Consider the following 12,528-nt stretch of genomic DNA (forward strand, 5'->3'; position numbering starts at 1 on the left):
CAGCAATTGTACTGACTTGCCAGGCAGACTGACAAACTCTCATGGTATGTCAGCGACACTCCTATTTGTAACCAAAAACTCCCAACTCCTGATTTAATAATGTTATCTCAGCCATGTGGGAGGGGGAGCTCAGGGCAGGTGATCTGGCAGTGCCAGGGATGGGCGGGGGTGGAGCAGGGATCTGGGAGGGGAGAGCCCCATCTGCATGCTGTGTTGTGAGCACTTTTGCCACTGCTGGAATGGGAAGTCATAGAATCATAGAATATCAGGGTTGGAAGAGACCTCAGGAGGTCATCTCGTCCAATCCCCTGCTCAAAGCAGGACCAACACCAACTAAATCATCCCAGCCAGGGCTTTGTCAAGCAGGGCCTTAAAAACCTCTAAGGATGGAGGTTCCACCACCTCCCTAGGTAACCCGTTCCAGGGCTTCACCACCCTCTTAGTGAAATAGTGTTTCCTAATATCCAACCTAGACCTCCCCCAAGTCATGAGCATTGCCATCTTGAATGCAGGAGCTCAAAATTGAGCAGCTCCATTGGCTCACTCCCTACGAGATAGGGATGATGCTGGCTTGCTATTGTTTGAGGCAAGAGTGATGGGCATGGCTTGGTGAAGGGGGCCTGTGTGTGTTTAGGGAGGAGACTCAGGCAGGGCAGGGAGAGCCCGAGAGAAAAGCAACCAGGGAGAGCAGGGAAGACGGGAAGCAGAGGTGCTTGACACCTTCCCCTGTATAGGGGCTCAGTGCTGGGTGGGGAGAGAGAAGGAGCCCCAGTGTGGTCTAGAAAGAAAGAGGATGAAAGGAGAATGAAGCTTGGCTCAGGATCTGGACAGGCTGAGTCTTTTGGGTGGGAGGCTGAGCTGGACAGGAAGGAGTGTGATGGGCTAGAATCTCAGTTCATTGAGACACTGAGATTTGGTCTGTTATTCTAATGGGTTTGGGGGATTTCCCTCCTCTGCAAGTCTCCTCCACCCAACCAGCTTTCAACCCAGGAGTAATCTGGGGGTTGCAATACCCTCAGAAAAGAGCCAGTTTTTGTAGTCCTCCCCATGTGCATCCACAGAGTTGTGCATTTTGTGATGAAAGATAAATATAGCCCGCTTCCACTCCCCAGCTTGTATGTTTGTAAAAGGAGAATTAAACCAATAGTAATGGATTAAAATATTGAAATGGACAACCTTATATGTAGATTTAATTTGCTAAAACTTCAGCTCTGTGTGGGTAGAAAAATCCAAGGTGTAATTGTTTTTACAGAATACAGATTAAATATATTAGCCATTGTCAGATTAAATGTCCCACCTTATACGTTAGAGACATTACTGTCAAAGAGGCATATGCTTAGCAGAAAGGCATATAGCAGCCTGTTTTCCAGTAGTGCATGCAGCAGCGAGAGCCAGCACACAGGAACGGGGAGCTGGGCCAGCCCGGTGAGACAAGAGCAACCACTCCAAGGTGAGCTTGGGGCTGGCTTGCTCTCCAACCCACCCGCCCCCTGCCTGGGCCTTCCAGTTCCTAAGGACAGGACACAACCCCCGACCCCAAACATATCACATCCCGCAGGGGCAGAGGCCCAACCCCCACTAGGCCTTCCGTTCCCAATCTTCCTGAAAGTAGTTTGAAAATGTTGGTCAGTAGGTTCCTGGGTGACTGTGGGCAAGTCCCTTAACTTCTCTGTTCTTCAGTTTCCAGCTCTGTTAAATGAGGATACCTACCTACCTCACATGGCTTTTGTGAGGCGTAAATCAGGATTACAATGCACTTTGAGATCTTTAGTTGAAAGGTGCTACTGTATTTCAACTGTGTGGAGTTGAGTAGTGTGATAGCGCTTTACAGCCATGTTCTACACTGAGCTGACCAATCCTGAACCTGTTTGGATCTTAGTGTGTAGGTAAGCAAATGAGAATCCAGTCCTGGCTGGCATATGCTGTGACTCCTCAGCTACAAACTACACTAACTGCAATAAAGAGGGAGGGAAGACCGACCAGGATCCCCAAAGGACTGCACATCTCTCTCTTTCTCTGTCAATCGCACACATACACACACCCAAGCAGCTGTATGGTCCCAGCTATGGAATGGGAGTTAATTAATCTGCCCTTGTCCTGTACCCTTCCAGGTAACTAATGCCAGCAGCGGTTATAGCAGGACACAGTGCATGCACTCTCCAACAAGACTGTGCAATGGCTGCTGCACAAGAATACTTGAGGCAGGGGGTTGGCCCCATTAAACGTATGTGCTGGCCATGCACAACAGGACCATTTACCTTCATTCTTTTCTTTCTTTTTAACCCAGATCGTTTTACTAATATCAAGATACAGATTTTTACCTTCAGTCGAGCATGTGCCACCCCATTGTAGTCAGAAATCTCACGGAGGTAGCTGGGAGCACTGTATTAGGCTCACTGTATGTTTAGTGGTTTTGATTACAATAAATATATTATAAAACATGAAAAAAAGTTCTCTTACACACATTTTTGCACAAGTCACCGAAGTCCCTCGTTTGACTGATTTGAGTCTTTGCTTTAAAGTCATGTGAAAAAAAGGGGTCTATCCTGTCATGCAGTTATATGTAGTTCAGTGAGCTGCTGTTGTATTCAGTACTGACAGTAAGGTGTAACTGTACATCTGTGTGGTCTTCTGGCTTGAGGTGGTTTTGCTTTTGATTGGATGATCAGGCTATCTCCTTTGCTGAGCTACATGGCGTCGATGTGAAGTAGTATCCTAAATGAACTGTGACTAAAATGAGAACAGAATTACCTCAAGATCAACCATAAACACAAGCAAACCAAGCAGCTGACTGGGGCCTTTCATCCCATGTGACCTCAGGATTCTCACAGTTCTTCCTCCAGCAGGTGGACCAGAGGGTAACTCAGGACCTGATTATGCTTCCAGGAGACGGGAGTCCCTACTCTTGCTTGAGGCCCCACAAATCAGTAGGCCTGTCCCTGCCCAGTGCCTCCTGGCCCTACAATCATAATAACACAGAGATATTAAATAACAAAAATAATTCAAGGTGGAGTAAAACCATCAACGTTATTAAAATAAAGAATTTCTTCTCCTTAACTCTGAGGCATCCACCATTAAACTAAACCAGGGGTTCTCAAACTGGGGATTGGGACCCCCTCAGGGGGTTGCGAGGTTATGACATGGGAGGTCACGAGCTGTCAGCCTCCACCCTAAATCCCGCTTTGCTTCCAGCATTTATAATGGTGTTAAATAAATTAAAAACACTTGTTTATATATGTGGGGGAGTGGAGGGGATGCACTCAGAGGCTTGCTTTGTGAAAGGGGTCATCAGTTCCATAGTTTGAGAACCACTGGAATAAACCTTGCTCATGTCTGCTGAAGCCATGTTTTGGGTCAGGAGAAGGGCAGGTGCTCACAGTGACGAGAGCCAAGGGAAATAGCATGGAAGCAGGACACACAACACAGTTTTCTTCAAAAAGGAATAGTGGAGCCAACTAATTTGTGTGTGTGTTTATACTGCCCCTCCCCCCTCACGGACTATGCACTGGGAGGCGAGGGACCTCACCATACCCCATAGCTAGCAGACAATGCCTGCACTCTGTTTGGGGCTATGGAACTCTAGCAGGTGCAGAAACCAGGTTAGTTTCCTAGTGTTCTTTGTTGCTAGATAGGCACACTAGTCACCGGCTGAATAGAGGTGGTGGGGTACCTTAAGCATTAATGTGGTAATTAGTGAGGAGGATATGACAGAGGTCTATAAAATCATGAGTTGTATAGAGAAAGTAAATAAGGAAGTGTTATTTACTCCTTCTCATAATACAAGAACAAGGGACCACCAAATGAAATTAATAGGTAGCAGGTTTAAAACAAACACAAGAAAAGTATTTTTTCACGCAACACACTGTCAACCTCTGGAACTCCTTGCCAGAGGGTGTTGTGAAGGCCAATACTATAACGGGGCTCAAAAGGGAGCTAGATAGATTCATGGAAGATAGGTCCATCAATGGCTATTAGCCAGGATGGGCAGGAACGGTGTCCCAAGCCTCTGTTTGCCAGAAGACGGGATTGGGTGACAGGACATGGATCACTTGATGATAACCTGTCTGTTCATTCCCTTTGGGGCACCTGCCATTGGCCACTGTCAGAGGACAGGATACTGGGCTTGATGGACCTTTGGTCTGACCCAGTATGGCCATTCTTATGTTCTTAGTGTGATAAAGGCCATTCTTCCTGAGTATGGCTGGTTGGAAAATGGTCGAGATTTTTCATGACAAAATTTGAATTAGTTTTCATTCTTCTGGTTTCAAAAAGGAATGATTTTAGTTTTATTAAAAATATTTCACAAACTATTTATTGTAGATTTTAGTTTTAAAATGTTTTAGGTTCTTCTTTTCTTCTTTTCATTTTCTCTAGCCCATGTTACCCCTCTTTTTAACTTGTTTTCATTTTTTCAGTGAAAGTGGGGAAATAGGATAAAGAAAGGAACAATAAAAAATCAAACATTTTGAATGACAAATTTTAGTTTTGAAAAAATGCCATTTTTTAACAAGTGTTTATGAGAAAAATTTCATCCAGCTCCGCTCCTGAGGAACATTTGTGTTCCCATTGCTGCAAGAAGAATGCCCACCAAAGGGAATTACAGAATTATCGTTATTTCTTTATTATTTTTCCTGAGGGAACAGTTTACGCTTGTTGTGTTTAGCGTTTGTATTGTTTTCATGCTTAAAATGAACTGTCCACTACAATTGTAGTTGAAAATAGCAATAATGTAGATTGATAATACTCTGGTCTGCTACTCAATGTAATTCACTTAGTATTTTTTTAAAACTTTACAGATTGATTTTGTTTAATCTCATTCATTTTAATTACAACCAAAACAAAACATTGTGGTCTTTTGTTCTTCCTGTCAATCTAATAAATCTTTCCCAGGTTAATTTGAATATCATCTCTGCTGATAAGAAAATGATTGAACAGCTGAAGGACTTGAAGTAGTTTAAAGTTTTGGGTTTTTGGAAGTTTGGTATTTGATTATCATTTGAAACCATTTTATTCTGTGAATGGATTGCCATCCCACAAGGTATCTTATTCAGTTTAGTTAATTAACTGGCCTATTGTGTTATGTGTTCAGACTTTATGAATGGAACTCATTTCATAGTCTGACATACCACTTTCTTCATTAACCCTTTAAACTCCTAGGGTAAAATCCTGACCCGCTGAGGTTGGTGGGAATTTTGCCACTGACTTCAGTGGGGCCAGGATTTCAACCATGGAATGTAAGGTAGTGTGATGGAAAAGGACAAACAAGTCCATTTTCCTTTTTATGGCCTTTTAAAAGAAGTGCTTCTGGACATATACTGTCATATGTTGTCAAGGTTCCTCCCCCACTCTGAACTCTAGGGTACAGATGTGGGGACCTGCATGAAAAACCTCCTAAGCTTATCTTTACCAGCTTAGGTCAAAACTTCCCCAAGGTACAAAATATTACACCTTGGACAGGCCGCTACCACCACCAAACTAATACTGGTTACTGGGGAAGAGCTGTTTGGACGCGTCCTTCCCCCCAAAATACTTCCCAAAACTTTGCACCCCACTTCCTGGACAAGGTTTGGTAAAAAGCCTCACCAATTTGCCTAGGTGACTACAGACCCAGACCCTTGGATCTTAAGAACAATGAACAATCCTCCCAACACTTGCACCCCCCCTTTTCTGGGAAATGTTGGATAAAAAGCCTCACCAATTTGCATAGGTGACCACAAACCCAAACCCTTGGATCTGAGAACAATGAAAAAGCATTCAGTGTTTTACAAGAAGACTTTTAATAAAAAAATAGAAGTAAATAGAAATAAAGAAATCCCCCCTGTAAAATCAGGATGGTATATATCTTACAGGGTAATTAGATTCAAAAACATAGAGAACCCCTCTAGGCAAAACCTTAAGTTACAAAAAGGATACAGAGACAGAAATAGTTATTCTATTCAGCACAATTCTTTTCTCAGCCATTTAAAGAAATCATAATCTAACACATACCTAGCTAGATTACTTACTAAAAGTTCTAAGACTCCATTCCTGTTCTGTCCCCGGCCAAAACGACTACAGACAGACACAGACCCTTTGTTTCTCTCCCTCCTCCCAGCTTTTGAAAGTATCTTGTCTCCTCATTGGTCATTTTGGTCAGGTGCCAGCGAGGTTACCTTTAGCTTCTTAACCCTTTACAGGTGAGAGGAGCTTTCCCCTGGCCAGGAGGGATTTCAAAGGGGTTTACCCTTCCCTTTATATTTATGACATATGTCAAAGTCAATGTTTATTGAAAAACTTCAGTCAACAATTGTATTAGCTTTTTTGACTGCCACTGCACATTGAGTATATGTTTTCAGAGAACTATCCACAATGGCTCCTTGGCCTGCCTTATTAAACTTGTGCACTTAACTTGCCAGAATTTATGTTCCTTTCTGTTTTTCTCACTAGAATTTGACCTCCAATTCTAAAGGATGCCTTTTTGCCTCTAACCACCTCTTTTACTCTGCTGTTTAGCCATGGTGACATTATTTTGGTCGTCTTACTGTTTTTATATATATATTTATTTGGGGTATACATTTAGTTTGAACCTCTGTTATGGTGTCTTTAAATAGTCTCCATGCAATTTGCAGGAATTTCACCTTTGTGACGGTTCCTTTTAATTTCTATTTAACGAGCTCTCTCATTTTTGTATAGTTCCTCTTTTTGAAGTTAAATGCTACTGTGGTAGGTTTCTTTGGCACTTTTTCCTTACAATGATGTTAAATTTAATTACATTATGGTCGCTATTACTGAGTGGTTCAGCTATATTCACCAGATCCTGTGCACCACTTAGGACTAAATCAAGAATTACCTCTACCCTAGTCAGAAAAATGGAAGAGTGCCTCAAGCTTATTCTCTCTGATCCTCTCTTTCCAACACATTTTGTCTTATCTTTTACCCTTCCAGCTCTCATTTTCCACCCTATTCTGCCCCTAGTTCTCCTTTCCCTCCTAAATTTACCCTCCTCTAGTTCTCTCTTTATTCCTCCTCACATGCTCTTCTTTCCATCTGGTGGCTGGGTGTGGAATGGCTGATGATATTTTCAGTCACAGGACCTAACAGTCCTTCCTGCAAAAGCTGCTCTGTAGAGCTGAGTGTAGTGCAGCACCCCCCACTCCTCACAGACACACACTTTAAAAAGAAAAGGAGGACTTGTGGCACCTTAGAGACTAACACATTTATTTGAGCATAAGCTTTTGTGAGCTACAGCTCACTTCATCGGATGCATGCAGTGGAAAATACATCCGATGAAGTGAGCTGTAGCTCACGAAAGCTTATGCTCAAATAAATGTGTTAGTCTCTAAGGTGCCACAAGGACGCCTTTTCTTTTTGCAAATACAGACTAACACGACTGTTACTCTGAAAACTGTTTCCTTTATGCCTCTCAGCTGTTGAATAAGAAACAGAGGCCACTTCCACATGAGACATAACCAGCAAGAGTAAGGGGAGTTGCAGATACCTGAAGGTATAACTGCACAGGAGCTCAGCACAGCAGTAGTATAGACATGGAGATAAATAGGCCAGGAAGGAGGCCAGGTGATATGCCCCAGCATTCCACTAAATCTGGAACAAATCCTTGGTTTCAGTAGAATCATCTGGGACCATCTCAGTAAACTAGAATGTCTGATGATTTAGCGCATCATCATTGTTTACTATAGAATGAACCAGCTGATTTTTCCATGATGCTTTCATTAAAATAAGTATTGGCAATTCTTCACCTTGGAGGCATGTGCTGTGTATGTGCATGACCAATAACTGCAGTAAAAATAGCAAAATATAATTGGTTGGCTCTGATACACAACATTGTTTTAAAAATCCCAAACAGTTAACAAATGCCAGGAATAGGATAGCTACTTCAACATAGAAATTCATGTGTCAAAAATTTTACAGTTACTGTACATTGAAAATCATCCATCAGTGCACTGTGGTTGTTACATATTGTGCGGTAAAATATCTGACTTTTCAGTTTCGGGTGTTTTCATTATTTTATTACTTACACATGCATTGCTGCTGTTGCTGTTGCAAACTAGTTGAGATGTCTGAGTGAACAGCTTCACTTATGGCTTTGTATTGATATATTTAATTCACCTATGTACATTACTTACTATTCATCATAATATGTTTATTTCTCCTCCTGTTCATGTATTTTATGTACTTGCTAAATTTTGTCTCATGGAACTGACCTGAGGGACAGAGACAAACCAAAACATCAACACATTCTTCTTGCATGAATACAGTTTTCCCTATTTTGTGCCCAGCATGGAATATGTTTCATTTCATAGTAACCAACAGGTCAGTTATAGGCAGTAAGCATTCGCAAACCTAAAATTGAGGTTGGATGTATACAGATAGGTATATTCTTTTAAACGACCTTATTTTCCAAGCATATGAATGTGGACTCTGATTTGACATGCATTTTGCCAAAGTGACTTTCCTTCCCTTTTCTATTAGTCTGGTACTGGTGTTTTGTGTAGGGTTTATACCTGCTACCTTATTCTGAGCTGCTAAATGTCCCTTTTCCTGAGCATCAGTAAAACTATATTGTGCATCAGCCCTGCTTCTGAGAGGAGTCTGAGCAGGGCTTGTGAAAAATGGTAGAAACAGTTTTACTTCTCAGAATTTCACAGAAACTGTGATTTGACTGCAAAAAACGTGCTAAATTGTGAAAATTTCCATTTTCACAGTGAAAACTATTTAACTTAAAACTGGGCCCACTAACAAAAGTTGACCTGATTTTAGCATAAGTTAACAAAAATTGGATCCAATTTTGAAAAGTTAACATAATGAGAAGAATAATGAGACAAGGTATGTGAGGTAATATCTTTAATTGTGCCAACTTCTGCTGGTGAAAGAGACAAGCTTTGGCGCTTACACAGAGTTCTTCTAAGGTCTGGGAAAGGTACACTCACCCCCCTTTTGTCTCTAATACCTTGGGACCTATATGCTATAACAACACTGCGAACAAGAATAATAAAAGTTCAGTAGAATAGTTCTTACTCTGCAACAGTGACATCTAAGTCCTTGATGCTGCAAAGAGGTCCACACATGTAGAGAGCCTCACTGAGGCTTATGAGACCGAGGGTGTATGATTGTGGATCCCTGTGCAGGATCAGGGCTGTAAGATTGTAAATGTCAAATATATGGCTAGCCATGGGGAGCAAAGGAGGTATTCAGTCTTCACCTTTATATCCCCTCCAAACAAACCTCCAAGAGTGTATTACTCCATCTTTGTTCAAAGACCAAACTAACTGAGATACCATATAAGAGCTCTGAGTGTGCTATCTGTTGGCTGACTGGACTATTAATGAAGTTGTCCATGAGAATAAAACCCTAGACCATAGGGAGAAAGGCATTTTTATTTCATTGTCCATACACAAGTAAACATGATACAAGATCAAAGATAAATCTGAACTCTTAACAGAAATAACTGTTATTGGCATTATTTAGGTTGTGCTAGTATTTAGTTTGTATTTACATATTCTGATTCCTCCATTGAAATGGATCCTCACATTTGCAAAAATAGTTCTAATTAGGATGCTTTTATCACAGACAGTGCAAATATCTCACAATGACAGACACATTGCATCAGTGTAAATACCTCCTGCTTAAGGTCATTAACTGAGAATAATGTCTTCCATTTGGCTAAAAGATGGTGCATCAGAAACAAATGAACTTGCCACTCTGTGATTCATTAATCACTGGTATGCTCAGGCTACAAATATGAAGACATTAAAATGGAAATCACCTACTGCATATCCCTTCTATTTTCTTACTGGTCTTCTTTTGTTAGACATTGGAATTATGAAAGTTAATAAAAACTGTTTTTCTTTTCTGAATTAGTTCATCAGCTTTTAGAATGAAAATACCAAGAGCCAGGTTGATGTGGACATGAAAACAATGAGACACATATGCTATATTATGCCAAAATGCAGAGGCCACACCATTTTTAAAATTCTTAACCAGCTGGGACGATTCCCTCCAAATACTTCCCTCCAGTGCAAATTTTCACTGGTTACAAATGGGCCTGGCTTCTATAAGTCTGAGGGCAGGTCTGAGAACAAAGGCCACTCTACACCCTCGGGCCTGTCCAGGGTCCCTGGCTGGAAGCCAGAGTCCCAGCCCCTCTCCCTTCCTCCACACAGGATATAGGAGAAATGGGAACTCCATGCTGTGCGGGACACAGAGACATGTCCCCTTATCATGCAGTGGTACACTCAGGGCCCCTGCCCAAGCAACCCATTGTGTTACAGGGACTTCATTTTGGAACCATTTAAACCCACAAATAGCTCTGATATCCAGCAAAGTTATGACAATATAATGTAACCCCCCCACCAAACAAGATTTCTGAGATGCTGAGTAGAAGGTGAGAAAACCCACATAGCAATTTTGCCAATATTGTCATATGGCAAAAATTCCTTTCAGCCTCCAGACAAAACTTGTCAATCAGCCTAATCTCCTACATCATACGAGATCTAGCTCTAGGGGGGTGTCTCCTGCCCTTGGTGCAGTCTCTCTTGGGGTTCCAGCTTTCTCCTAACTGATCCCCTTCAATTTGCCTACAGTTAGACCAGTCCATAAACTCTGAACCCAAATTGAGTCTCTCCACCCTTCAACTTGCAGCCTTCTTTTGTTTCCTTGTTTGTTTCTTAGAGGCAGCCTGACGTGGTGCTGTGGCCCCTTTGCTATCCTAGGCCTTTCTGCCTCCTCGCCCTCTGTTCTCCTTCCTTTATAGCTGGGCTTGTTTTCTTTATTGCCAGCCTGATTGCCTGTAAGCAGGGAAGACTCTCCCCTCCCTTCTGTCTTTCTCAGTATGGGGTTTGTAAAGCCCATTATAGGTGGGTAAGGGCAGGGCTGGACCAGAGCCAAATTGGTGATTTACCAGCATTAAGAGCAAGCAGAAACTATCCCTTTTCTCCTGCCTTGTCAGGTGAGTTAACCGATCAGCCAGCCCCCTCATGGCTCTGCTTTCCACTGCCACCAGAAGTAGGAAGGTCAGGCTCCATTACTTGGATACCCTGTGGGATAGCACCCTGCACACACTGGAGAAGGGAAGGAATGAGAGGGAAACGTCACCCTTTCTCTCTCCCATACACACATACACACTGCAGAGAGGGTGAGGGGAAGTAGAAGGAGTATGTGTAGCACTGCCCCAGCCACTTCCCCTGGGGCATATGCCCCTCACAGATATGCATATATATCCTTCTGGTCATTCACATAGTGTCCGATATCTAGTGACCATGTTGTGTTGGGTCTCTCTAACAAAAAATTGTCCGGAGACTGATAGAGGACTAATGCATTTACATTTGGGCAGTGGGGAAGAATCGTTCTCCTGTGAGAGAGGTAACAGGTTTTATTTCCATGTTTGTTGTCTTGAATTCTCTAGCATGTGGTGATGATTAGACCAGAATAAATTTAAATAGTGGGTTGCACTTTAGATTAGCCCATTTTATTAGCACTTCTTAACTTGTGCAGTATTTTCAGTTATCTGGGGATCCTGAAATGAAACCTGACCTCATTCTAGTTCCCTCTCAAGCTCTCTTGAGAGTATCAGAAGAAACTAAATGGGACCGGTGCACCATTCTTTCTCCCTCTGACAAAAGTGTATTTCAACAAAACTGAATTGCTACAGAGAGTCACACAGCAGCAATGCTCCTTTTGCCAAGCCCTGAGGTGCGTCCATTAGAAGATCAGATAGCCAATGGCCTTTTCCCTAAAGCATGTCAGAGGAAGGTTACAGCTCTGGATACTTTTTACTGTTCACTGGGAACTCATGTGGCTTGTGAAATTTTACTTTGTGTTTTGTTTTTGTTTTTTGCTTCCTTGCATAAATTCTTGCTGTGACCAATAAATTTTGACAGCAGGTATAGGCAAACAAACCCTAGCAAAATAACATCCTGCTATCCCCAAACTGTCCTCTTCCTGAATCAGACTGTGTTCAGGCATGGATCTTTACTTTCTCAAGAGATCCCTGGTTCAGGATCCCTGACCTCTCACCCCAATCTTTATAGTAACCAGACTCATCTCTACATTACTGCTCTCTGTGTTTTGCCCCTGTCACTGAATGTGTGCACCTTGGATTATTTTCCACAGGGGAATTAGCTTGCATTTTTCTAACCTGATTCTCATTTTGTTGTTTTCTGGGTTAATGTTTCTAATCTTTTCAGATCTTTCTGTATTATTTAACAGTCCTCACTGGTTTTTGCAACTCATCCCAATTAGTCTTACCTGGGGATTTCCTATCATATAACATTTCTAATATGCAGCTTCCCTGTCACAGCTGTCAGAGAAAGTGCAGATAAGCATGATCCATGAATGTGAGGAAGGGAAACTTGTGTTTCCTGGCTCAAGTTTGGATGCAGGGAACTGGGTTGATGCTATGTTTACTAATAGAATACAGAGCCTTTCACTCCTAGTGCACCCAGTTTGTGTTTGGTCGTATCTGTAATTGCTGCAGTTATTGGCACCTAATGGCTATTCAGTAGTCTGTGTGAAATGAGTTTCTGATGTCAG

The 12,528-nt window shown here is 42.2% G+C and overlaps 1 protein-coding gene across 3 annotated transcripts in view; it reads left to right on the forward strand.

Moving 5' to 3' along the window:
* Window positions 1-12,528, forward strand: part of FRMPD4 (FERM and PDZ domain containing 4) — a 447,655-nt gene that overhangs the window by 406,790 nt on the left and 28,337 nt on the right. The gene's annotated exons all lie outside the window — the stretch shown is intronic.

The sequence above is a fragment of the Lepidochelys kempii genome, chromosome 1 (assembly GCF_965140285.1).
Source record: "Lepidochelys kempii isolate rLepKem1 chromosome 1, rLepKem1.hap1, whole genome shotgun sequence".
NCBI classification, from domain to species: Eukaryota; Metazoa; Chordata; order Testudines; family Cheloniidae; genus Lepidochelys; species Lepidochelys kempii.